The 24,016-nt window shown below is 38.1% G+C and overlaps 1 protein-coding gene across 3 annotated transcripts in view; it reads right to left on the reverse strand.

Annotated features, from left to right (window-relative positions):
* LOC129768040 (lysophospholipid acyltransferase 6) overlaps positions 1 to 24,016 on the reverse strand; it is a 118,053-nt gene that overhangs the window by 69,355 nt on the left and 24,682 nt on the right. Inside the window, exon 1 of one of the 3 annotated variants that reach the window (XM_055769408.1) lies at positions 22,136 to 22,442. The exons of the other annotated variants lie outside the window; for them this stretch is intronic. The gene's annotated coding sequence lies outside the window, so the exon portion shown is untranslated. Of the gene's footprint in view, positions 1 to 22,135; positions 22,443 to 24,016 lie in introns of those variants that run through there. 3 annotated transcript variants of the gene reach the window in all.

Genomic DNA, 24,016 nt, shown 5'->3' on the forward strand with positions numbered 1-24,016 from the left:
TTTGTATTTTTACGTTTTTGATTAGCGCATAATTTCAAAAGTGTTAACGACCTTCAAAACCTAAAGTAACATATTTGTAAACAATTCACTTCAATCATTACAACGCATCGCAGTATACGTGAAGTCAAAACGCGTTTTTCTCAAAACTTTGTATTTGTTGTTCTATCTTAAAGAAAATGACTATTTACGAACAAATGTTCGGAAAATAAAATAGAAGAATAAATCTTGAAAAAAATCCGTATATTTTTGAGATTTTATATATCTTGCTTCTGATTTTCTTTGAACTTCGTATATTCTTTTCTATCCGAAAGCTGATCATACATTTTTTTTAAACTGTGACTTTTTGTACATGAAATAATAGGTAGCACCATCTCACATAGCAGTGAAATGTTGTGAATGTAAAGACATGGGTCCTTTAAGCAAATCAAGTATGCAAAAAAACTTTAAAAATAGACTCTTTATGAAAAGGGCCAAAAAAAATTCTTGATTTTTTACAAAAATTTATAATTAAAAAAAGAATATAAATATTCTGATTGAAGGATTAAATATAAAAAATTGTTCAAATTGTAAAATAAACAAAAATAAATACGCTGAATTTTTTTTTAAACTCAAACTCATTAAAAATCATGAAACAAATTTAAAAAAAGAAAAATTGTAAATTAAAACTCGTTTTTCTCGAAAACGTGTTTTTTTTTAATTTAGTGCAGATGGGTTTTACAGAAAAAAAGTTTTTCTGACAAAAATTTTTTCATGGTTTTTTTTGAAAAATTATTATTAATGTTTAATTCGTTACATTTTTTTGTACAATCTTTCGCGGTTTACATGCTCTGCTAACTTTTTTCTGTTTAGAAACATGTCAAGAATATGTCAAACGGTAGGATTTACACACAAAAATGGTACGAGTAAAACATTATTTTTTCAGGAGTCTCAATGCCAAATGCCATGTATTCTAGAAAACTATAAAATATATATAGTTGAAGTCTTCGACGAAAGTTTATAAGTTTTAATAAAATCAAAAACGAATACACTATATCGTTATCTTGGCGTTAAACAAAATTAGTATTAGTCGTAATTTTAAAAAAACATGCAAAAGTTGTCGATCTTGACGATCTTGAGAAAAATGAATTTTAATTTTTAAAATAATTTTTTTCAATTTTGGTATCTTTGATGAAAATTTATTTTCTACATTTCTTCATTTGATCAGTATTTCATCCTTTGATCAGAATTTTGTACGTATTATAGTTTTTAATTTTTTTTTGTATTTTTTTGTAAATCAAAAAAATTTATCCTTTTCAAAAAGTAGTCTATTTATTTTTTAATATTTCAAGTATGCAAAGTTGCTTAAAAGACCCATGTGTTTACACCCACAATGTTTAACTGCTATCTGAGATGGTGCTGCCAACGGCCAGTCCAGTTGGCATGAAATTCGTCTATAGCAAACTCGCCCGTAATCTCCCACCAGCATTTCATGCGAATAGTTTATAGCAAAAGATAGAAAAAAAATGTCCGCAGATCGCAGTTCTTAGACAAAAAATCAACAATTGTTTACATAAAAAAATTTTAGCTGCATGAATGAGTTTCATCCTGATATTTTAAATTGAATATTGTTGACAGCTGTAAAAAACAAAAGAAAAATGACCATTGCTACGACTTCTAACGCTTTACATTGGCATGCATAACTGTTAATGCGTGAATTTCGGTTTCATATTTACACACCTGATAACTTCCTAAATTCATGATAAATCATAAAATAAGCACGAACTTCCCGAAGAAAAAAATGCTTTGTCTCTTTGATATCAACACTTTATATTCTCTATGAAGCGATTGTTTTCCAAAGTTTAGTAAAAGTAGATATTTATGGAGCAAACTATAGTTTTTCCTAAACAGTTTATCTGAATAACTTTCATTTGCCGTAAAAAAACATAAAATCTGGCAAGAGATTACATATATGTTAAATCGATTTTAAACCCTCTTATAAGTTCATGGAAACTAAGCAACGAATCAACTCCAAACTCAAAGAACATAATTCTTGTAAGAGGAACTCTTACCATTGATAAAAACTATTAAAACAGTTGAAAAAGTTTGTGGTAATATAGTTGTCAGTGCCCGTTAATCCGAAAAACACTGTGTTCCACTGCCTTGTAAGTATACTTTATTGTGTTCTGATTATGCAAAAATCAAAACAATATCAGGGTGGCCACCCAATTTCAATTTTTGAATTCCTGCATTTTTCCCGACTTTTTTCCGCATTATTTCACGAAATTCCCGACTCACAGAAATGAAATTTAATAATATTGTGTTGTTTGATTAGTTAGAAATTGATTTTTGAAACCCGAATTGCAAATGTTTTTTTTACTTCATATTTCCTAGTTCGGCATGTGACAAAAATTGGACGGTGTGTATCTCAGCAACACCTATTGCTTGGATATTGGATTCAGGAGATACGGACGGAACTGTTTCTGGAATATATGTATCTGGGACCTGAATCGCTTTCAAACGTATCAGATCCACCCCATCTCTACTTACTCCGAATTCAAAAAGTTTCATTTATTAGAGTAACTGACTAGAACTTCATTGGTCACATCCAAACATATTCCGAGCATTTCCCGGATACATTCTATGATCAGTTCCTGAGTTGACCCTAAAATCCATAATAAATAATTGCACAGAAAATCTATCTTGTTAAAAAAAACGCTGGATAAAAATTCTTAGCAGGAATAAGAGCATATGAGACGGGATGAAACAAATAACACGAAGTAAGTAGCATTTTTAATGACCCAGAATCTGACTCCTTTTTCTTTAAAATGCGTCCCATTTTTACCCCAGAGCCTTGATTTATTTTAAGGACATGTTCGACCCGTATCCTGGATCTACATTTCAACTATCAACTACTATTTTTTCAATGATACGAATGTTTCTATTGGATGGCATAAGAAAACCATGAGAGGAAAGAAGTTGAATTAAACGTATTAAGTTTATTGAGCGTTATTACAAATCCAGTTCAACTTTCAACACTTTTTGAGCATTTAATTTTCTCTACCATCAAGACTGCATCTTTCTGGGTGTCAACCAACATCTTCGAGTTTCTAGCCTCGTTCGTGTTTTTTGAAGAAAATCCTCTCTCTTCAATGATGCGTTGTCTTCGGGCCCGAGGAAGACAACCCAATGTGCCGGTGAGAGATGTGTTGGCTCGGTTAGACCTTGATTACATGTCCCAAATATATATTTTTCCTTAAAGCTATCGATCATCGTGTGTGATTGTCCTTATATCCTTATCCCCTCCTTTTCTTCCTTCGCGAGCAATCGGTTCTCTTCTTACTAACAATAGAATAAGTTGAAATGTAAATACATAGTAGTTATAAGATAGGTTTAAGAGTTGAGTGTGAACATTGTCAACATATCCTTATATCCCATCCTATTCCTGATAAAAATATGTCACCCTTCTAAACTCGAGTCTACCGCGAGTAATCGGTTTTCTATTTTATTAACAATAGAATTAAGGAAAATTGTTCATAGATATATAGATATAGTTAATATGTTTAGTTAATTTTCGGCTCCTTTAAACTTATGTAATTGAGCCTGTAATAGCCTGTTAATAAAAAAAAATATGATGCATTGTCATGCGATAGGTTCAGAATGAGCGATAATTTCCATCCAAGAGAAATGCAATATTTGATCTTTTATTTGATATGCAGATAATACAATTTCAGCAGAAGACGTTGGACATAATTTTCCATACTCGTTATTTATTTTATCTGCACAAACGCCGGGCAAATGTTGTTTATCGACGAATACTTCCAAGCATAACTCCGGATACCGCTTTGCTATATCCGGAATGTTGAAAATCACATCACAAATCATACAAATCAATACGTTAGGTAACGAGTGCGATATGTCAAAGGGGATTGTATGAACAATTTCTTTAAAAATCCACAGTAGAACTCACGATAGCTGATACGAAATATTAGGACACCTTCATCATATCGTTAGTTGAATGTCTGCCATTTTACAATACGGATCGTTTTAGCATCGCACAACGTGTTAATTTTGTTAAATTATACTATAAAAATGATGAAAAACCGGCAAATGTTTTTCGAGCATTACGGACGGATTTTGGTCGCCATGGACGGCCTACAGAGCACACAATCGCTAATGTAGTGCGTAAATTCGAACAAACTGGATCCGTAGCGGATATTGTGAAACCTGTACATCATCGTAATGTGCGTTCGGCCGAAAATATTGCTGCTGTTGCTGTCAGTGTGGAGGATGACCCGAATGTTTCGATTCCACGGCGTGCTCAGCAATTGGGCTTGTCAAACACATCATTGTGGCGAATTTTGCATTTGGACTTGCACCTACATCCATATAAAGTTCAACTGGTACAAAAATTAGAGCGTGGTGACCATGGAATGCGTCGGGCATACGTCGATTGGGTGAACGAACAACAGCAGCAAAATGCTGAATTTTCGCATCAAATTTTCTTCAGCGATGAGGCACATTTCGAGCTCGGAGGCACATAGCCCCAAAATTTCGTATATGGGGCTCAGAAAATCCACACGTGATTGTTGAGAGGCCACTGCATCCGCCAAAAGTCACTGTTTGGTGCGCATTATGGTCTGGTGGAGTCATCGGGCCGTATTTCTTTGAAAATGAGGACGGCGAGACGGTAACTGTGAATGGTGAGCGCTATGGCCGCATGTTAACCGATTTTTTTTTGCCACAAATTGAAGATATGGATACGGATGACATGTGGTTTCAGCAGGACGGCGCCACGTGCCACACAACACGACCGAACATGGCCATATTGCGAACGAAATTTGAGGGACGCATAATTTCGCGTTTTGGTGATGCCAATTGGCGATTTGAACCCGCTAGACTTTTTTTGTGGGGTTATGCGAAAGACCGTGTCTATGTCAACTCTCCGCAAACTCTTGAACATTTGAAAGACAACATTCGTGAAGTTATGACCGAGATACCGCCCCATATGTGCCGAAAAGTCATCGTAAATTACCTGTTCCGGATCAAGGTGTGCGAGGAAGCCCTAGGTGGACATTTGAATGATGTTGTATTTCACACATAATGGCATAAACCAAACTTTAATTTGAAATAAAAGTTTCATCGAAATTCGAATTCTAAGTGTGTTTTATTTCAATTTACTTTCAGAATTTAAAGTTGGAAAACCCTGTAAATACTTATCTGAAGTTTACAAAAAAAATAATTAAGTTCATCTATCATAATCTCACAAGTTATGAATTTACTGCATATAATCTCACAAAGTTATACATCACTGCTTTTTCAGATAAAAAATATTTACGACCAGTACGATACCCATGTTCAAATATAATACGACCGCAAAGGGGTAATACTTCCAGGTAGCAGAAGAATGGTTTCTGTGAGGTGATTTAGCTTTCACTTTCAGTCGTTCGGATTTCATACTTTCTACATAACAGGTCTCACAAGTCCCGTTAGGTCATCGAAAAGGAAAGAAACCATCTGTCTGACATTCACGCAAAAACTATTTAACTATCGATGCTGCCGTAACACAAAAAATAAATTATAGTTCCAGCACCCTATATTCCATAGCATGTGCGACAATCTCGTACATCTTTGACCGGAAAACTAATGCAAAACTTCGTTTAAGGTTTGGATTTCTTAAGCTTATTCTTCTCTTGTTTCCTTACCTCGCCGACAGGATTTTTTGAAAAACAAAGATTCACACTGCTTAGAAAGTCGTAATGCGCTAAAACACATGCAGTAAATTATTAGAAAAAAAACACTGCGCAAAAAAAAATCCCGACTTTGTGGAACAATTCTCGACTTTTTCCTGTATTTTTCCCGATGTATTTTGATTCCCGACTTTTTCCCGCATTTCCCGCTTTTCTCGAATGGGTGGCCACCCTGCAATATTTCTGGTGTAGCGAAATATATTTTTTTATATAGACTTAGAAAGAAAAAAAATTAAAATTTAAATTTTTCATCAAATACACCATTTATTTCATTGAAAAACTGCATGATGTTACACAATAGTACGTTCACAGTGAAAAACTTATCAACTTGTTGCATTTTCAATGAATTTAAACAGAATTTTCTGCCGGCGCTCTAAAATCGTGGTTTTGTTACATGAAAATGACTCCCAAATTAATATCTACATTTTAAGATGCCCAAGAAACATTGGAGTATTGCCAGATACCTTTAGAAGTTTTTGGTTAACACGTTGAGTGCCACGGTTTTATAGCGACGTTATGGATAATGTATTAGGGCCCTTGTTTCTTATAGTAGTGGAAGGCATTTTTTTGACGTAGGACTATATCTTTCATTTCATACCGGGGTGTAAAATCAAAGTTTCGAAGACGAAAGCGTTACGCCGGAGACCGAGATTTTGAGCGTTAATAGCTCCTAAACAACTGAACGAAATGGTATGATAAACACTTCATTCGAAAGATAAAATGTCTACGCGTTCTATACTTGTTACTTTTTGATCCAAAAACCTGTTTCAATAGCCTTAAAATTGCTTTCAAAACAGGCTATTGAAATCACCAATCGGTATATAAGCGAGCGCCGCTCGGAAATCCACTCAGTTCAAATTGAACAGCGATTGGAGCATATTGTCGTTGTTGTGGTATAGCTCTTCGTTTATCATAAAAGCGCGGATGAACGGTGTCACCAAGAGCCTGTTTGTGCACCTTAGGCCAGAAGGGAATCCATCAGGAGGAGAGTGATGCCACAAACGGTTTCCCGGAAAGATCTCGAAGCAGCCGCTACACACACATATACACGCGCGGAATTCTTTCCGTTTGGATGCCATTCAGCATCGAGAAAGATCCGGAAAATAATCTGCCAGTTCCTCTGAGAATTTAAAAATACATTCATGTGAAAGAGTTTATTTTAATGTTTTCTATCCATGTAACACTGTGACCAAATATGTTTCAATCAAGTGCTATTAACAGGTGGTTATCGAGTTAGCATTAACCACTGGTGGGTTCCAGTATCGAGGGAAATGTGGAAATATCTAATCGCTACTGAAAATAATCTGCCAGTTCCTCTGGGAATTTAAAAATACATTCATGTGAAAGAGTTTACTTTAATGTTTTCTATCCATGTAACACTGTGACCAAATACATTTGGTTTTGTGATTTTTCAATCAATCGCAATTAACAGGATAGCTTCTGAAGATTATTCTTCCCCATCAGTAGGATTTCCGTATTCCAATATTGTATGCGCACGCAATCGATTATTGCTCAGTCGCCGAAAGTTTCGAGCTCAGAGAGTTCATTCCCCTCTAGTTTGCCTTCCAAATTGCCATCGTAAACCACACCTTCTCTCAATTCAATCACACACAAAAAGCATACTTAAGCGATATTCTGGTGGTGAGACACATTCATTTTTCGTGCGGACATCGACAAGACAACATCGTTGCCTAACGTGCTGGAGGAGGTGGACGGCGAAGGATCGACACATACACGCGCCATTGGATGCCATTCAGCATCGAGAAAGTTCCGGAAAGATCTAATCATTGCTGGAAAATAATCTGCCAGTTCCTCTGGGAATTTAAAAATACATTCATGTGAAAGAGTTTATTTGAATGTTTTCTATCCATGTAACACTGTGACCAAATATGTTTCAATCAAGTGCTATTAACAGGTGGTTATCGAGTTAGCATTAACCACTGGTGGGTTCCAGTATCGAGGGAAATGTGGAAATATCTAATCGCTACTGAAAATAATCTGCCAGTTCCTCTGGGAATTTAAAAATACATTCATGTGAAAGAGTTTACTTTAATGTTTTCTATCCATGTAACACTGTGACCAAATACATTTGGTTTTGTGATTTTTCAATCAATCGCAATTAACAGGATAGCTTCTGAAGATTATTCTTCCCCATCAGTAGGATTTCCGTATTCCAATATTGTATGCGCACGCAATCGATTATTGCTCAGTCGCCGAAAGTTCCGAGCTCAGAGAGTTCATTCCCCTCTAGTTTGCCTTCCAAATTGCCATCGTAGCCACGCCTTCTCTCGATTCAATCACGCACAAAAAGCAAACTTAAGCGATATTCTGGTGGTGAGACGCATTCATTTTTCGTGAGGACATCGACAAGACAACATCGATGCTGAGGGTGCTGGACGGCGAAGGATCGAGATCTGCCCGCAAACAAACGCAAGCAGTTTGTTTGAAACTGTGAGGGAGCACAGAGAAGCCGATCCTCCAGGAGAAGAGAAGGTGACCATCGAAGCAGCCGCTACACACACACATACACGCACGGAATTCTTTCCGTTTGGATGCCATTCAGCATCGAGAAAGATTCGGAAAATAATCTGCCAGTTCTTCTGGAAATTCAAAAATACATTCATGTGAAAGAGTTTACTTTAATGTTTTCTATCCATGTAACACTGTCACCAAATATTTTTCAATCAAGTGCTATTAACAAGTGGTTATCGGATTAGCATTAACCACTGGTGAGCTTCCAGTATCGAGGAAAATGTGGAAATATCTAATCGTTACTGAAAATAATCTGCCAGTTCCTCTGGGAATTTAAAAATACATTCATGTGAAAGAGTTTATTTTAATGTTTTCTATCCATAAAATATCCATGTAATACATTTGGTTTTGTGATTTGTCAATCAAGTGCAGTTAGCAGGAAAGCTTCTGAAGATTATTCTTCAGAACAAGGTTTTTCGTATCCTATATTGGATGCATAAAAACTTGTGCCTCCAACGTAACGCTCTCGTTTTCGAAGTCCCCCAAATATTCATTTATACATTTAGATTCAACTTCAAACAAATGATGTCTAAATCAACGATAGTCCTACGTCACCCTTGCGGTTATACCATAGATATAACCCACTTCCTGTTTTTTCGAAAGGGAATGCTTATAAGATTATGTGTATATTAGTTACCTTTATTATCATATGCTATACTGTCAGTCACCGGTGAATGAGGCAGCCTTAGAGAAAACTCGGTGTCAGTGTCAATTTCGTGGGTGACAATCTAGTTGCCACGGCCATATAAAGGGTTAATATGTTATGGAAGAAAGTTTGTACCAAAAGTCTTATAATGTTTTATAATATTTTGTTTATCTTTATGTGTAACAAATGCTCTTTACCCGAATGTATTACTTACTTAAATTCAACATTTACAATTATTGATTGTACTGTTTATCACATGAGTAATTTTTATTAGATGTAATTTCTATATACTGATAAACGTTTTTCAAATGATTATTCGGTACATGCAGTCCATTATTGTAAAAGAGAAATTAAGCGCAAAATTAACTCATTTGTCACATTTGTCATAGAACGAGTAATTTTCCGAAATTATTGAATTTAGATTTTTTTTTCATTTAGTGACTCCAGCTTAGATGTAGGACGCAACAAATACAGTTCATGTTTGATGGAGGAAAAACTTCATATGCATTCGGATAAATGTAACATTCGTGTAAATGTATTTCGATTCAATGGGTATTCGGTTAAACGTAATATGACCAATACAGTATAAAACCATACATAATTGAGAATGGATGGTATATGGCGAAATAAACAAAAAATCGGGATTTTTTTCCGATAAGCAACTTTTCTCAAGGGCTGAGCTAAATTGGAGCGTTACCTGACCTGTGAATGAATGTCGGTAATTCATTCAACATAAATGTTGCCAAAATTGAGCTATGGGAACGTCGAAAGTTGTGTGTTTCTATATCCTGTTGGGGCATCGCATAGTTCCTTGGGGTCATATTACGCTACTCCGAATCCAACAATGACGGTTGATGTCAAAAACTAAACTCGCTAAAACCTAGTGTATATCTATTTCATATTGTTATACCATACATTCTGTAAAACATATATCGAGAATTTGTGGTTTATTTATCATCTAAAATTTATATTATCGCGTTCGAAATAGGGCCTTTCTTAAGAACAAACCTTTTCCAACGAACTATGTAGTCATCGAAACACTTTCTATAACTGTATTGCCTTCAGTTCACGTTTTATAGTTATATATATATATTTCTTCAATGCTGTCAAAACGGGTCGCACAAAGCGGTAATTTGAATTTCGGAAATAGGAAAAAGTCACACGGGCCATATCTGGAGAGTGATTATGCGTTGGATGAACGTGGGATCAAAATTTGATCGTTCAAGCATGTCTTCAGCCACTTGATTACGATGAAATATTTAAGAACCATACAGCTCTTTTGGCACTAGCCGTGCTGCGACTTTTCTCATGCTCAAAACATCAACCATTATATGCCATATTTAATACATATTCGTACATATTCAAGCATGAACACAGCACACACACAGTTAATTCAGGTATGATTATCAACATTTCACATAACGATTTAATATCTACTCAACATCACACTATCAGAGTGAAATTCTTCTGATCAGTGATATGCGGCACGCGTTGCGTGTGAAAGCCGCCAAGAGCCTTCTGCAATTATTGGGGACTAGTAAGCAGAACTAAACACGCGAACACGCGGAGAACAACAACAGAGACAAAACCATCGTGATAGAGGCGAATGAACTGAAAAGTTTAAACCCTCTTAAAGCCAAAAAGAAGAAGAAACCATCGTGAAAATGTGTCGCCTTCGATCCGGTTGACTGTTATCGCGACCAGTTGCTTTTGTTCCCTTTTCATCGGTCTCAGTGCTGAAGGTTAAGTGGGGGAAAATAACCCCACAGACGTGTCGCAGTTCCTTTCTGAAAAGCTCACCACCGGGCTCGACAACTGTTGGTAACAGACAGAACTACGAGTGGGGTTAGCAAGTCTATAATAACAAGACAATCAAAGTTGTCATGATCACCACATTCCCCATGTTGATGAAAATATCTACATCTACAATGTAATCTACACACGACACATTCGTGTCTTCCAAAACTAATTCCTCCCGCATGAGCTTGAACAGAACAAATCATTATTAGATTCTATAGATAGAGCGCTCCATATAACAGATTTCCCGTCACTGCCTATCGCAGGACTCTGATTGTCCACTGCATGACTTTTTGTGTGTAATCGATTAGTAAACTAGGTCAATCAATCCTTCTCCTATTCCCACGTGTCCTCCCCTCATCAGACGAGCGCAGATGAGTATCCTGATTCTAGGCTTGGTCCGATCTGGTCCAATCATTGTGTCCCTTTCGCTTGATTAGCATATGCTGCTAAACCAGGGCTCAGTCTCGCTCCATGAACAGAGCCATACGGTGGAAGGCTCCTATCGAGTGTTCACCTGTCGGCAAAGGGAAGCGCACTTATACACCGGTTGCAGTGGCTTCGCCAATGGCTAACAAGACCGAGGGGACCAGGGAAAAGATTGGAATCCATCCCACTCAAACCGTGATGCGGATCACCCTAACGAGGGTATTGTTGTATGCACTCGTGGTAATGCAAGGCCCGGATGACTATAGAATAACATTTGCATGTTATTCAGTAGAAGATAGGTACATATTTTTTGTTTTCTAAAATAATATCTCAATGCACTCTACCAGCCTAAAATCACATGTAGTCCCTTATCAAAGAAAATTGGATTTAGAGATGGGAAGACACCCCCATCATTTCGGTAATTGTACGAACCGATCGGAAGCAAATTATCGCGCCCTTTTTCCGCTTGGGGAAAATTAATGCCTCGAGCGACAGGCATTGGCTTTTTGGTCACATTTGGGTGACATTCTCGATAGGCAACGTCTTCCGGTGGCGGAGCTCCGTCAGACAAAAAAGAACGTTTGAACAGAATTTCGTCCTTCAAGAAGTAGGTTTTTCGGTTGTTTCATTATGTGCAAACATTGCTGGCAGCTCGATGTAAACACACTCCCTTCCTCCGTTCGACGAAGCCAGCAGGGTTCACGATATGATAAAATAAGTCGGTTCACAGCTGGAAACTTGAAAAAGTTATTATTACGTTTCACGTTTGATGTTCCCGTGGAGCGCGAAAGTGGAAGAGGGGATCATTGGTGTGCCATCAGCATCCCAGCGTTTTTGTTTCATTTTTCAGGTAATTATCATCCTCCGAAAATAAATCAATTCCATCTCGTTAATGGCGAAAATAACCGTTTCGGGGATTTCGCAAACCCAAAACTTTCTTTTTTTTTGACTCCATTTTTCGCGATGACAGGCTGGCAAACATTCCGCCGTTTGCTCGTTTGGTTCGCTTGTGGAATCCTACTAGAAAGCGCAGCGACGTTATCCATACCCATGAAATGCGGCGGAACAATTTTTGGTGCTTAGATTTTTGGGGAACTGTGTTGCCACTTTGTCATCGCCAATTTCAATGAAATATATTTGTTTGGACTTATTTAAGCTTAATGATCTAGGCAGTAAATATTCTCCTTCCACTTTCATTCTATAGTTTCGAATATTTGGTGGATTTTATGCTCTACTTTTTTCAGTCGTTACTTATTTTATTCAGCAGTCTCTTATTCAGATCCAGGCAGCATCGGATCAATTTCAGGCTAAGCTCGAATAATAGAACTACAGTAGATATACAATTCAGTGCAAAAAAAAGTAGATGAGTCTGAGCCTTAGGGCACGGACGGGATCTTGACATAGGACTGTGATTGTGTATAGTTATTGCATTAGAATTGAGCTTTTCCATTGTTCAAAGTCCATAGTTTTTCTCTTTTGATACACCATATGTAAGCCCTGACAAAAAACCGTTTCCTGTATGAACTTATATCCATTGAATGGGTTAGATGAGATAACGTGGTATAATTCGGAACCACATTCTGTTCAAAAATGTATTCAAAATACCATCAAAGCAATTACTACTCTTTTCTTCTGTTCATTCAATTATGCAGAAGAATAAAAGGAGTCATCATTAATCATTTTTGAACACAAGTCTAAATAGTTAAGATCTACATAACTATAAGCCTAAAACAAATAAATTTAGAACTACAGAAATAAATTATATATGTAAATTGCATTTTCTCCTCCGTTGCCACGTTGTCCGGAAAATTGTTTGTAGGGGTGACATCCTGGACCAAAACTACATAAATTGTTAGTAGCAAGATCTACACGATAAAGATGTGAATTGAGCATGAATTGATTGAACTTTGAGGATAAAAGAGTAGAACCATCTTCCAAGATCATCCCTCCAGCGATTCTGCCAACTTATGACAAATGGAGAATAACTCGTGATAAGCATCCACTCACAATGTGGGCCAACGCCCGTATGTAGGCAACAACATTACTCGTTGTGTTGTGGGAGAAAACAAGTGGCTAGTAGAATCGAAATAACACACCCATTTTAATTGTCAAATTGTTCACTTTTTTACTATATTTACTGTTTATGTTTTAAGCAAAAAAAGCTGGTTAAATTTCCTGTCTAATGGTATACAACATAACATATATCACAATAACGATTTTGCGTAATATTCGTTTGAAAACTCTTAATGAATCGTTACATTTTTCGTAGAGTGACCCCCCCCCCCCCTATATAGAAATCAAAGACATAGTCCTATGTCAATATTTTAGATCTTTTGAAAGGGGCTGGTCTAGGACAACTCCTATTATTTCAAAATGATAGACATCCTTCTATACTGTTTCATAACTTAATGAATACATTTGAATGAACATTGAAAATAAATATGTTTTTCTAGATTGATATATTCATTCACTATTTGACATTCAGGCAATAACAGAACAACTAAGAATAGTTGCATTTTTTGTTCACTAAAAAATTTAACAAAAAGGAAGACAAAACTTCAGCTACCGCCATATCTAATGCTAAAGTGTGGTCTTTTTTTTTTGTCTACATCGCGACAAAACTCTGATCTGGCATGTATTCTATCTGTTTTTAATAAACATTCCAATTTCTTTCTTTCTTAGATTCATTTGAATGTGCTCTTCAACTATAGGAAATATAAGGTAAAGTAAGAGCCCCTTCCATTTTTGACGTTGGATTAGCTTTTCGCACAAAAAAAAAACGCCGTTCGACATCTCTTGGATTCAATTCGTATGTCTCCCAGTTTACATGCTTTCGGATCACACCGAAATCGCGCAAACGATATGACATGGCTAGTCGATTTACGCCTAATGATTTTGCTAGTTTATGTTGTGTTTGAATCCTCATGAAATCCAACTGCCCCCAATTCTGCATCGTCAAACGTTTTCAACTTTTTCAAAATACTCCTTGACGTCGTTCATAACATCTTAACATTTAAATTTTTTTGTCGTAGGATTTTGTCGTCTTTCGGGAAGGAATTGGTTGCGTTGTGAGCGAGAAACTGGTGGAAAAACTTCACCCTGTTTCAACCAGATTAAACCAGGACTTCCAGCGCACCATTGAATACACATTCCAAGAAGGTGTTACCCAAGCGCCCGGGAATCAAGCTCAAAGCGGGGCTTTGTTTGGCCCTCCTGGATGTTGAATGTTGTGTTCTCGAAGAGTTTTATTTGCGTTATGTAAACTATTATCACGGTTGTTCATCAGGTCGAAACGATTGGGGTTTGCTTTATTAAAAAATGAGAAAGAATATTACGTCTTTCGGAGTTTTGGTTCCCACCGAAATGTGTTCCCTAACAGAGAATTCAAAACCAAGGTGCCTGGAGGAAATCAGCATTGCAAATATATGCAAGTCGGGGTCATTTTTATATTGCAAGTAAGGTGAGTGGTACGATTATTTCTAGTAAATAAAATTTTAATTTGGAACTTTAATGTTCGTTGCTTCGTTTCTGGAATATATGCACCTGGGACCTGAAGCGTTTTAAAACAAGATAACCCCATTCCACTCCACCTCTACTCACTCAGAATTTAAAAAGTTTAATTTATTAGAATAACTAACTAGATCACAGCCAAACATATTTCGAATATGTCCAGGATACCTTCTATGATCAGTTCCTGAGTTGAGCCAAAAATCCATAATGCGACTCATCTATGCAATCGAAATTCTATAGTTAATTCAACGTAAGTCAAATTAAGTAATTAAGGTACTTGAATCTAATTTCATCCGTATGCCGGAAAATAGAGAAACATTAAGTAATCATGTTTTTAAAGCTCATTATATGATTCGGTGAGATATGTGGATTCATTCAAGTTTTTATTCAACTCCTTGAACGGAAATGACGAGTCCACCACGCCATAAATTTTCCTGAACAAACTGACGTTATGACGTTAAATGACAGATATGGCTAAAAGAATGGTGGATATTTTATGCGAAAGTGACGATGACAGTGTTGAATAGAGTGAATATGAACCGTAACTGACTATATCAATTCCTCCTCCTAAACCAAGAAAATTAAGCCATCTTATTTAAGCCAGAACAGTGCTGACTGAAAATAAATTGTCGTTCAAGGGGTTGAAGTAATAACCCGAGCTCAATTATTCCGTTAACTATCGCAAATAAAATTACGCAGAATATCTGTCTTATTAAGATAACGGTGAACAAAAAATGCGTAGCAGGAATAGAGGCATATGAGACGAGCTGAAGTAAATAACACGAAGTAAGTAACCCTTTTTCAATGATCCTGAATCTGACTCCTTTTTCTTTAAAATACATCCCATTATTGCTCCAGAGCCTTGATTTATTTTGAGGACTTGTTTCTACCCGTATGCTGGATCTACACTTCAACTATTTTTACTAACTATTTTTTCAAAGATACGAATGTTTATCTTGGATGCAATAAGAAAAACATAAGAGAAAAGAAAGTGAAATAATAGTATTATGTTTATTAAGCGTTATTACAAATCCAATTCAACTTTTAACCTTGAGCATTTTAATTTTCTGGCTTTTCAAGGTTGCTGGGCGTCAGCCAGCATCTTGGTTTTTTACGTTCCTTCGCTTCAAATTACGAAACAAATTTTGCTGATAAACAAGACGTCCTTCATCTTGGTACACCGACGAGAGAAAATTGTTGTATCTCGTGCGACGTTTTTACGCGCTAACATACAGTATCATTTTAGAGGGCCGAAAAAAAACACCGGTGCAAAATATCCCGACTTCATGAAACATTTCCCGACTTTTTCCCGAATGGGTGACCACCGTGTATATGGTAGCGGTTGTGTTAAAAGGATTAGAAATATGAAACGATTTATTCCAATTTTCATAAATAAAAACCAATGTGTGTTCCAACTCGGGATACTGCCGACGTGAAGTAATCATGGAAACAAATGGCCACTGAGGTTGACCAACGGAGAACGGAAATTTTCATAAAAACAAGGTAAGAAGAAAATTTGAACAATGCAGGTTCAACAATCGCATTGAATGGGTCGTTGCTTTATGTAAGATTGTGAAATAAAACGGAAAACAGCATTCTAAATTTGATTAATTTGATTGATTAAATGACGCCGAAACGTTGAAGAATCTCAAGTAATGTGTGTTGTACTAAAGGGAGAACACGAAATTATTGCGACACCGAAAATGTCATGCCATTTTCTTATAATGTTTAGAATCAAACCAAATTTTAGGGTAGTTTTATACATATATTTACTTACAAAATAAATAAAAAAAAAGATAATCGATGGAGCCTTGAGTGTAAAATTGAACGCTTGATGCCCTCCATCAAAGTCTTTACAGTGTCATCCAGTACCAGTTTCTCAGTTTTTTTTTCATTTTCTTAACTTCTCGTCTTTGACTGTCTTCTTGCTCTTCCGAAGTTCCCGCTTCATTATTGCCCAGTACTGCTCCACCGGGCGCAGCTCCGGACAGTTTGGCGGGTTCATGTCCTTTGGAACAAAATGGACAGAATTGGCCTCATATCACTCCGGGACACTTTTAGAATAGTGGCATGATGCCAAATCTGGCCAAAATAGCGGAGCTTCGTCGTGCTGCTGCAAGAACGGCAAAAGGCGCTTCTCGAGGCACTCAGATTTGTAGATCTCGCCATTTACTGTGCCCTTTGTCACGAAAGGCTCACTCCTCAGTCCGCAAGAGCAGATGGCCTGCCAAACGAGATATTTGGAGGCGAACATCGATATTTTCTTCTTCTTAAATTTGTCGTCCACATCAAACTTGCTCTTGCCGATGAAAAACTCCAACCCCGGAATTTGCTTAAAATCGGCTTTTATATACGTTTCGTCGTCCATCACACAACAGCCATATTTTGTCAGCATCTTCTCGTAGAGCTTCCGTGCCCGAGTTTTAGCCGTTGATTGTTGCCGATCATCGCGGTTTGGGAAGTTCTGTACCTTGTATGTATGTAGTCCAGCTCTCTTCTTTGCATTCTGGACGTAGCTCTGTGACATGCCGATCTTTTTAGCCAAATCACGGCTTGAGACGTTGGGATTTGCTTTAATCATCCGCTTCACCTTTCCCTCCGTCTTTTTGTTCTCCGGTCTCGGTTTTCTTCCAGCCCCTTTGCTGTGGTCCAACGTCAACCGCTCCTGGAACCGCTTCAACACTCTGGAGACGGTTGAATGGTGAATGTTCAATATTTTTCCCAACTGCCGGTGCGACAGGTCAGGAAATTCCAGGTGTTTGGAAAGAATTTGTTCTCTCGACTCGCGTTGGTTCACCTCCATTTTCGTTGAATCGAAAAACACGACTTCGAGTTTGACAGCATGTAGACAATACACATCAATGAGAAAGTGTGCAAAATTTAGTTGATTTTCACCCAATGGTAAAAAAGTTATGCCTTGTTGAATGTGTCGCAATAATTTTGTGTTCGCCCTTTAAATGGAAACTCTACCGAGAGAAAAAATCCAAATATTGATACGGTTGAAGCGAAGGAGTTGAAGTAGTCTGCATAGTAAGTGAAAAAGGTCACGCAATCTACACCCAGGTTTTTTTACGCGGTTTTTCTGGCGCAGTTTTTTTACGCGGATTTTCCAATTAACGCGATTTTTTACGCGGATTTTCTAATTAACGCGGTTTTTTTACGCGGATTTTCCAATTAACGCGGTTTTTTTTACTAGGTACGTATCCCCTGCGTAAAATAAACCTGGGTTTATATATATAAAAATGGATTTCTGTCTGTCTGTCTGATTTTTTTGGACTCGGAAGCTACTGACCCGATCGACATGAAATTTGGTATGTAGGGGTTTTTGGGGCCGGGGAAGGTTTTCATAATAGTTTGTAACCCCTCTCCCCTCTCTAATGGAGGGGGGACTGCCATACAAATGAAACACAAATTTCTGCATTACTCGAGACCCAATCAAGCAAACGAAACCAAATTAGGTATATGGAGGTTTTGTGTGCTCCCTTGGCCGAGTGGTTAGCGTCATAACTAACATGCCGGGTGTTCGGGTTCGATTCCCGTTCTGGTCAGGGGAATTTTTCGTCAAAGAAATTTCCTCCGACTTGCACTGTGATCACGCGTATTCTAGAGCTTGCCACTCAGAATGCATTCAAGGCGTGTTATTTGGCATAGAAATCTCAACTAAGTACTAATAAAAATGACGCAAGTAATACTACGTTGAGACGGTGAAGTTCCTCTAGGAACGTTAGTGCCATTGAAGAAGAAGAAGAAGAAGATATGGAGGTTTTAGGGCGCAATAAATGTTTTCACGGTGGTTAGACACTCCAGCCCCCTCTCTAAGGGGGAGCTGCAATACAAATGAAAACAAATTTCTGCATAACTCAAAAACTAATCAAAAAAATGCCAAATTGGGCATGCGAAGGTTTTAGGGGACACAAAATGTTTCTATGGTGAATAGATACTCCTCCCGTCTCTCTGAGGGGGATGGGGAGCTGCCATACAAATGAAGCATACATTTGTGCATAATTCAAGAACTAATCAAGCAAACGGAACTAAATTTGGCATGTGGAGGTTTAATGGGAAAAAAGCATTTCTAAGGTGGTTCGACATTCCTCCCCCTCTCTAAGGGGGGCTCACATACAAATAAAACACAAATTTCTGCATAACACGAGAACTAATCAAGCAAACGAATTTAGAATGCAATAAATTCAATAATGGTGGTTCCACACTCCTCGCCCCTCTCTTAGGGAGGGTTATCATACAAATGAAAAACAAATTTCTGCATAACTCGAAAACTAATCGAGCCAAATTTGGCATGTGAAGATTTTCGGGGGCACGAAACGTTTCTACGGTGAATAGACACTCCTCTTCCCTCTCTAAGGGGAGAAGTGATTGAAAAATCTTGAACGAGAATTGCGTCTGAAAATAATTTGATGTAATAATGATGAGTTTTGGTAGAAGTACTAGGAATTTTATAGTAAAAGGTAAATTCAAGGGGGTCGATTAGAAGATCAATCAATGAACACTTTAGTTACCATTTCCACGATCTGTACACAATAATGACATTGTATATTACATATGTCAGATCAATTCTCGAATACTATAGTATTGTACGGTCCCCCTATATAACTTCACACGAAGACAAAATTGAATCTGTACTAAAACAATTTTTATTATTTGCACTTTGTAAACTAGGCTGGTCTTCATATCATCTCCCTCCATATGAAGCAAGCTGTATGCTAATCAATATTAAAAGCCTAAAAGAACGTTGGAACTCTGCCATGATTCTATTTATTATTGATATCATATCACAACGAGTGAACTCAGAAGAAATATTAGGAAACCTAAATTTTTACGCACCGATTAGACACCTGAGAAACCCTAACATTTTCAACATACATATCCCTAACATTTTCAACATACATATCAACATATTACCGAAGAACGAATTATGCCAAATATAGTCCTATTAATCGTATGATGAGCCTCTGTAACGAACACAGTCAAGATCAATGCTTAAAGACTATCTGAATAGAATAAGATATAGTTAAATTTCACTTTAATATTTGGGTAGCATATTTAGTCTGCGCTGGTTTGACGAAATAAATAAATAAATAAATAAATAAATAATGTTTTTTGATTATGTAACTTGTTAAAGTCCTCTTCTAAATTAAACGGATAAATTATCCAGCCAGCTCTCTTTAGTTTTAAGAAAGTAGTTTTAAGTAGTATTAAAAATGTATCGGTCTACAATTTTGGTTGACGACAATAAATAAATTAGATATATTTTTAGACAGTTGGAAAACTGCTAGATTGAAAAAAGATCGTTCTTCGTCATCGTTGTAAATCCAAATACATGCAAACTTCTATGATACAGTAAAAGCCATACATGCTTCACTTTTACTAGTGTTGATCTCCAAAGAACATTCTCAATGCTATAAAGTTAGTTACAAGGCCCAATGACTCAATTTTCGTTCACAAACCACTGATGTAATTACCCGAGTGTACTATGGAGAAATAATATGAACTGTTTTTAACCCTTTTCACCTAAAATATCGAACGTTACCCAATAACATGAAGACTGGCTCGCAAATGCAAATGCATTGAATAGAAAACCAACAGTGAAATATTTTACAAGAGCCGCTGCGAATTTCTTGCCACATCTAATATTAGGCTGTCAAAAAAGTCCTGCGGTATTTTTTTTGAATTTTCATTTGTTCATAAAATTAGTTACAATCATCTGTTTTAAGTCAAATATGCGCCGTTTTGTTCGATGACTTGTTCCCAACGAGATGCCAACTTCATAATACCCCTGTTATAGAAGCTCGCTTCCTTATTGGCAAAAAACTCGGATAGCCAATTTTTACAGGCCTCTTTTGTGGCTAACTTCTGACTACCTAGCTCGTTCGCCATGGACAAAAACAGGTGGTAGTCACTTGGTGCAAGGTCCGGAATATACGGCGGATGCAAAAGAACCTCCAATCCGAGCTCCCGGAGCTTCTGGCGCGTCACCAAAGAAGTGTGTGGCCTGGCGTTGTCCTGATGGAAGACAATGCGGCCTCTGTTTATAACAGATGGCCTCTTCTTCATGAGTGCTACCTTCAAGCGGTCCAGTTGTTGGCAGTACAGGTCCGAATTGAGCGTTTGGCCATAGGGAAGCAGCTCATAATAGATTATTCCTTGACAATTCCACCAAACACCCAGCAGAACCTTCCTGGCTGTTAATGAGGGCTTGGCCACCGTCTGAGCCGCTTCAGCGGGCTTCGACCACGACCGTTTGCGCTTCACGTTGTCGTAAGTGACCCACTTTTCATCGCCAGTCACCATCCGCTTCAGAAACGGGTCGATTTTGTTGCGATTCAGCAGCGATTCACATGCGTCGATACGGTCAAAGATGTTTTTTTGCGTCAACGTGTGTGGCACCCATACATCGAGCTTCTTTGTGAATCCAAGCTTCTTCAAATGGTTAATAACGGTTTGATGACTTATCCCCAGCTCTTGGCCGATGCTACGGCTGCTACTATGCCGGTCTTTCTCGGCTAATTCAGCGATTATGTCGCAATTTTCGACGACAGGCCTTCCGGAGCGTGGCGCATCTTCGACGACCTCTACACCAGAACGAAAACGTTGAAAACATCGTTGTGCGGTGGAAATGGAAACTGTATCGGGTCCATAAACTGCACAAATTTTATTGGCAGCTTGAGATGCATTTTTGCCTTTGTCATAGTAGTACTGTAAAATATGTCGGATTTTCTCTTTATTTTGCTCCATATTTGCGACACTATAACTCACGAACGACTTAACCAAACAAAACACTGTCAAGGACTGACTATATTATAGCGCGCAAAAATACCTTTCCAACAAGCTATAGTATGACTCGATACAATGAATACAACTAGAACTACGCGCTTACAACGACACCTCGCGGAAATACCGCAGGACTTTTTTGACAGCCTAATATTATATTTATGAAACGAAACCAGCTCCAACAGTAGTACAATTCCGGAGGTATTGGAATGAATTTTCTTGTAGAAATTGGAGATTCGAAGATAAAGATACTGTTTCAGAGTCGGCAACACTGTTTTCATTTTCATGGCGTAGTTCCGCACGTCTATAAATAAACATACAAGCAGTCAAAAGTCAAACGACATTCCCTTTCCCCCCACGGCATTCAAGCGATTCAACCCAAACTAGGCATGATAATGATGGAATATGATGCTTGTTTGGTTTGCTTGAATCCGTTGTCCTACTACGCATTACAATCTAAGCGGCGTCTATAAATAATTTGACTCATTCGCGGTGTCACACGAGCACAACAATCATTCAGAGGAGAGCCCTTCCAGTGGAAGAAAAAAAAGTCACGGCCACTATCGACCCCTGATCTATGATGCCCGAAGTTGTTGTCTATAGTTCGCCAGTTGATGCCAACAAACGCTTTTGGCTCGCCTCTACACACAGCTAATGATTTAAACTAGACCACCCACAGCAGCCTCGAAATGTGGCTCTTTTCTACTACCGGAAAACACCTGCCACCACCGTCGCCACTTCCACAGAATTGTGTATTAAGGAAACAATCGCGTTCCGTTTCTGAGCACAGTTTCTGATTGATGCGCTCCGATGCGGTAGAACAGGAAATTATCTCATCCAGCGCCAGAACCGCAATTAACGTGTGTTTGCACCGATTTTGCACAAATGGTTCTATCTGTTTAGAAACACTTGGTGTCACTTTTCCACAGTTCCCGGAAAACGCGCGACGGACACACGATTCACTCCACCAAACAACTTTCGACCCGACCGACCGTAAAGGCGTCGCGCGCTTAACTAGTTCCACGACGCGTTCCTCGCATCGTGACTCGTGTTTAGGTGCACACGAGCTATCTCTGTGCCTGATTTGACCGAGTGGCCGTGCGTGTAAATAGACGCGACGAAAGCCGCCAACGAATAGCGCTTATGACCTCAGCCTACATACACAAACTTTTCGCTTTGGCACCTCCAGAAGTGTTGGAAGTGGCACCGAGGAGTAATCCAAGTTCCAAAATATTGCGAAACATGCTTCCAATTCCAATGTATGCAAGTGTTTGTTAATGGTTCGAGCGTTCGTCAATCAACGCTCTAATCGACTACCGCTGAGTCAATAATATCACTTAAAATCGAGCCATAACAATACACAGTCGAATACTTTACTAATATGTAACGTAATCATTGGTTATAAAGGGTGATTTTTAAGAGGGTCGATCTAGAATTTTGATAATATAATTCCGATGATTTGTAAACCCTACTCGGGTGTATGTCTTTCCATGCTGAAATGCTGAGTATATTTTTACTCAACTGTCAGAAATAAATGTATAAAAAATGAACCTCCAGGAAAATCACCCTGTATATGAGTATTATATTGCAATCTTGGATACACTTATCAATCATTTTCAGCTATCTAAACTGCCGCGATTTTTTTTATTACTTTTGGAGGCATCATATGATGTGGACGACATTCCATAGGAGACATACCTGAAAAAGAAGAACCGAGAAAGAAAAACAATATTAATCAGTTGACAATGGTAATGGTGCATGATGTCACGTTTAAATTCACTGCAGAGAAAAGTGATGTTAGTTCAACGAGGAATGAGCAATCAGCGTGAGCTGTGCCAAGAAAATGGTTTATCTAAAACAGATCACGACAATTTTCGTTTCGAAGCCTCAACCATTGGAATGCATTTTATGCAAAACATCTTACAGAGCCCATTAGCTAATGTTACTGTCCTCCCGTTGTACAATTACTCAACCTCGGCCATATGAGACAACCGGTCGCGATTGCGTTCACCGCGCCTTCCTTACTTTGGTTGGCGGTTCAGTGTCACAGCGGCCTTGTAACACTTTCGCTCTCTGCCGGCGATATATACATAGCGGAAAACCTGCTATCGGTCGGTGACGCCTGGTAGGAAAATTGTTACAGCAGCGATCTTTTCTCTGCCGATGGATGTTTTCGTTCGAACCGGTTGGGAGCTTGCGTTGCCCCGAAAAATGTGTACGACAGAGGGATTTGTTTTTTCTCTCAATCACACGAGTTCAGTAGAACCGGTCAGTACTACTGATAGTCAGAGTTTCACCGGTGTTAGCAAAAAAAAGTTCGGAAAAAACTTTGACCTCCGCTTAGCTTAGTCGGAAGCAGATACACGAGAATCGCGCTCCAATCGCATTCACGGTGGGATGTTATTTTTACGAATAGTGAAACTGATTGTCACCTTCCATCCCTATCGACACGCACGATCATCGTGCCGTGATTGGTATGCACATATATCATACTATTTTCAGAGTAGTATCAAAAAGAGAAGCATAGAAATGGTCGGTGTTAAGTCAGAAGGGACCAAATATGGCTTCGAATAGTCAATAACGGCGCCGA

This window comes from Toxorhynchites rutilus, chromosome 2 (genome assembly GCF_029784135.1).
Source record: "Toxorhynchites rutilus septentrionalis strain SRP chromosome 2, ASM2978413v1, whole genome shotgun sequence".
In the NCBI taxonomy this organism is placed as follows: domain Eukaryota; kingdom Metazoa; phylum Arthropoda; class Insecta; order Diptera; family Culicidae; genus Toxorhynchites; species Toxorhynchites rutilus.